Below are 5529 nucleotides of genomic sequence, written 5' to 3' on the forward strand. Positions count from 1 at the left end.
CGAAAGGTACACACACATACACACACACGAATGTTTGAGTACATCACAGCAGCAATGCCAAACACATTGCAACAAAACTAGATCCTTGATGGCAAGACTGGCAGCAAAGTTACTAGAGTAACATGAAGTGACAAGGTTGACCGTGCATAGAGAAACTTTGGCTGCCCCATGTGGGCTGATTGGAAAGACATCGACCAGTCCATGACAGGAAAACCAAAGGTCGGTGCGCCAAACGAAGAGCGGTGTCTGCCAACGTTGCCTCTCCGTTACCACTTCCTCGCAGTGACGTCAGCAGCAGTGAATGTGTAGAATCGCGGATGAGAAACTCACTGTAACCAGATGATTTCGGATTGATGACATGATGGGCTTCATCCCCCCTCTTACAAACAATACTTAGTAATGGTTTTTCAAGATGATTAAAACTAGCTACGCTTACGTTTTGTTCTACTTGATGTAGAGTAATTGTTGCATGTAACAAATGAACTTGGTTGTTTTTTACAATAACAACCATTTTGGCATTTTCAGTCACCATATATTGGCATATACTATCACCATATTTTGGCATTTACTCTCACCACATTTTGGCATTTACTATTACATATTTTAGCAGTTACTATCACCATATATTGGCATTTTCAGTAACCATATATTGGCATTTTCAGTCACCATATATTGGCATTTACTATCACCATATATTGGCATTTTCAGTCACCATATATTGGCATTTTCAGTCACTATATATTGGCATTCACTATCACCATAATGGCATATACTTTCATCACCATATTTTGCATTTACTATCACCATATATTGGCATTTACTATCACCATAATGGCATATATTCATCACCATATTTTGGCATTTACTATCACCATATATTGGCATTTTCAGTCACCATATATTGGCATTTTCAGTCACTATATATTGGCATTTACTATCACCATATATTGGCATTTACTATCACCATATATTGGCATTCACTATCACCATATATTGGCATTTACTCTCACCATATATTGGCATTCACTATCACCATATTTTGGCATTTACTATCACCATATATTGGCATTTACTATCACCATATTTTGGCATTTTCAGTCACCATATATGGACATTTACTATCACCATATATTGGCATTCATTATCACCATATTTTGGCATTTGCTATCATCATACATGCCTGGTATCTTTTACCAGTCAAAGTACTAACCATGCACTTTGCCACATTCGCATCTCTAACACCCCTAACGTAACCCCTAATATGACCATTCCAAGTTTGGTTGAAATCCGTACAAAGAAAATGACAAAATATTTGCTGGTCAGCAACCTATAGACTAATATTAGAACTAACATGACAACCTAATGACAACCTAAGACGAACCTAACTCGAGAGAGATACGAATGTGGGAAGGTGCACGAGTTGTTGGCAATCTCCATCAATAATAATCAGGTTATTATTATATCAGTGTCTTCTAAACAGTTCAATTTATCATTTATATTTAAAAATAAAAGACTAAGAATAATCATTTTTAAAATCATGTAAAATTATCAAAATTCAAATGTTTTCTAAAATTTTTTAAAAGCTTCAAGAAATGTAAAAATCTATATAATTTATCAAGTAATGCCTCAGTACATACAACATTTTAATGAATCTACGTAGCTAGTTTAAATCATCTTGAACAACCAGTAGGCCCTATAAGTATTATTTATAAAAGGAAGGATGAAGCCCATCATGTCACCAGTCCGAGGTCTTCTGATTACAGTGTGTGTTCTCATTCGTGATCCAACTCATTCATTGCTGATGACGCCACTGTGAGGATGCGGTAGCGGAGGTGCAGCGTTCACAGATGCCGTTCTTCGCGTGGCACAAGGACGTTGGGTCTCCTTGCCATGGGTCTGACCGGTATCCTGCCAACCAGCCTTAAACTACATGGGAACAACGAAAGTTTGTCTTTGCGTGCTATGGACACAGCCTTGCCAGGTCAAGTGCTCCGTACGTAACGATACTCTCAGCCTGGACATCGATCTTACGTTCTGGTACAATGCTTACGTTTGACATTGATAGTGCAAAGAGACAGACACGAATGTATGCGCATGCGGGGAGCACCCTTCTGAGCCAATCAGGACCTGGACGAGAGTGAACGATTCAAAATCGCACGAGTTAGAAATATCCAAGGTCTCTTTCGCTATTCAGTTCAGCACAGGGGCATAAATGTTCTCGCAATATATCCGCTTTCTGCAATTGAAAATTGGTGCTCTGATTTGAAATTGGAACCTAGACTTCCAGGAACCGAGATTTAATCGACCTCTTCTTGTCAACCCCCAAATCAGCAAACACCTACCTGTTAGTCTTGAATAAGCCATCTTCTCTCATAATTCCAGTCGACCCAGCTGTAAATGGGTGTGGATAATCTGAATAAGATTAATATCAAGGACTAGCTGGGTGTTATCATTGTAAAGATGTTTCTATCTGATCTATTTTAGAATAATTTATATTCCAATTACTGAAGAGATATCTGAAATAAATAATAAGATATTGTCAATATATTGATTGGAGATGAGTACATAGATACATATAAAGAGAAAAATGGATTATTAGGTCCTACTTTTCTACCCCTAAATGTGCTAATGAAGGAGGGATGTAACAATTCTTGACAATACACATGTCCTAATCCACTTCTAGCTGTTGGTAATCATCGTATTGTTAGTAAAGGAACAGAAACGATACAAGATATTATAAATATTTAACACAAATTAACATACCTTTTATCAACTCATGTATCATTCAGTTTAGCAGCATTCAGAGTTCAGTTTAGCATTCAGAGTTCAGTTTAGCATTCAGAGCTCAGTTTAGCATTCAGAGTTCAGTTTAGCAGCATTCAGAGCTTCAACTTAGCAGCATTCAGAGTTCCAGTTTAGCATTTAGAGCTTCATGACCCTCAGCTATGATCAATTATTTCAGATTTCATGTTTTGATGCTGGATATAGATCTGAAAAAGAACAACAGATTCAAGATAACCAAAGGTGAATTTTGAGCATTAAGGATTGAGGGGGGGGGGGGGGGGGGGGGGGGGCCCACCACTTAAATACGAAATGGCATTGGCAGATGAAGTATCCTAAACAAAAACTAACATACCTTTAAATGACTGGTGTATTTCAGTTTATCATTCAGAGTTTCACTTTAGCATTCAGAATATTTAACTGTGAGCTATCATTATTTAAGTCAGCTTTCTTTCTTGACTTTCAATCTTTTCTGTGAGCTTTAAGAGGTTCAATGCCTTCAGCATTTCAGTCTTCATTTTGGACTTTAAAATCTAAAAAGAGAAGACATTCTTTAGAAACATTGAATTGTATCGAGTCTTGAAGACCCTGTCCAAATACAGCTGTCTCATTTAAATTTGTAAAGGACTTGTTAATATGTTCAACTCATCCGGCAGATCACCAGGGGGTGTGGGAGTCACAATAGCCATTTTCTTGTATCATGGAATGGCGAGATTTGATTGGATACAGCCAATCATAGAAGAAGACCAGCTTACCTTTTAAGATTCTGATATTTCATCCAGAAAAAGAGACAATTCATTGTCAATCTTTGTGCTTCATTATCTTTTTTTTTATCTTTTTTTTCAGTGTCATGTCCTCATATTTAACTCGTAGTGCAGAAAAGTACGACGTAAAACTCCATTCATTTAATTTCTTATATAACTCAGCCATTTATTTTCCATTTTATCTGAAATCTAAAAGAAAAAACAATTTTTAGGAATATTGTGTCGAGTTTCAAGTACCACGACCACGTCAACGACCACGTCATGAGGTATATGCATAGGGTTGATCAATTTCAAGGGAAACAACCATTTAAAAAATAATGTCATCTTACGTTCAGGGGATAATAACCAATTTACAGCTAGGTCGACAGGAATAATGAGGCAAATGCATTATTTTCATATGCTGACCGATATAAGAACCCATGATTATCATTTATTCGACGTCGATACCCCTTCACAGAACCAGAAAACAATTAAACTTACCATGTTAAAACTGGACTCTCCTCCAGAAAATTCCAATAGACTTCTGTCCATGGTAAATCTCAGCAGTAAAATCAGTATTTACACCATCAGTAAAATCAGTATAAAACCACCACCAGCAGTAAAATCAGTATTTACATCAGCAGTAAAATCAGTATTTACACCAGCAGTAAAATCAGTATTTACACCAGCAGTAAAATCAGTATTTACACCAGCAGTTAAATCAGTATAAAACCACCACCAGCAGTAAAATCAGTATATACACCAGCAGTAAAATCAGCATAAAACCACCACCAGCAGTAAAATCAGTATTTACACCATCAGTAAAATCAGTATTTACACCAGCAGTAAAATCAGTATTTACACCAGCAGTAAAATCAGTATTTACATCAGCAGTAAAATCAGTATTTACACCAGCAGTAAAATCAGTATAAAACCACCACCAGCAGTAAAATCAGTATAAAACCACCACCAGCAGTAAAATCAGTATTTACACCAGCAGTAAAATCAGTATTTACACCAGCAGTAAAATCAGTATAAAACCACCACCAGCAGTAAAATCAGTATACAACCACCACCAGCAGTAAAATCAGTATTTACACCATCAGTAAAATCAGTATTTACACCAGCAGTAAAATCAGTATTTACACCATCAGTAAAATCAGTATTTACACCAGCAGTAAAATCAGTATTTACACCAGCAGTAAAATCAGTATTTACATCAGCAGTAAAATCAGTATTTACACCAGCAGTAAAATCAGTATAAAACCACCACCAGCAGTAAAATCAGTATAAAACCACCACCAGCAGTAAAATCAGTATTTACACCAGCAGTAAAATCAGTATTTACACCAGCAGTAAAATCAGTATAAAACCACCACCAGCAGTAAAATCAGTATACAACCACCACCAGCAGTAAAATCAGTATTTACACCATCAGTAAAATCAGTATTTACACCAGCAGTAAAATCAGTATTTACACCAGCAGTAAAATCAGTATTTACATCAGCAGTAAAATCAGTATTTACACCAGCAGTAAAATCAGTATTTACACCAGCAGTAAAATCAGTATTTACACCAGCAGTAAAATCAGTATTTACACCAGCAGTAAAATCAGTATTTACACCAGCAGTAAAATCAGTATTTACACCAGCAGTAAAATCAGCATAAAACCACCACCAGCAGTAAAATCAGTATATACATCAGCAGTAAAATCAGTATTTACACCAGCAGTAAAATCAGTATTTACACCAGCAGTAAAATCAGTATTTACATCAGCAGTAAAATCAGTATTTACACCAGCAGTAAAATCAGTATAAAACCACCACCAGCAGTAAAATCATGACCACCTAAAACATATAACAAATATTCACATAAGAACGATCTGGCATATCGAAATTTGCCCGGGTTCAAACATTAGTGCTCATGATTGGCACCTGGCAAGCGCACATGTAGGGTGTGTTCATTGATCAAAATACTACTATGCAATGGGGGGGGGGGGGGGGAG

The sequence above is a fragment of the Lottia gigantea genome, assembly GCF_000327385.1.
Source record: "Lottia gigantea unplaced genomic scaffold LOTGIsca_115, whole genome shotgun sequence".
NCBI classification, from domain to species: Eukaryota; Metazoa; Mollusca; class Gastropoda; family Lottiidae; genus Lottia; species Lottia gigantea.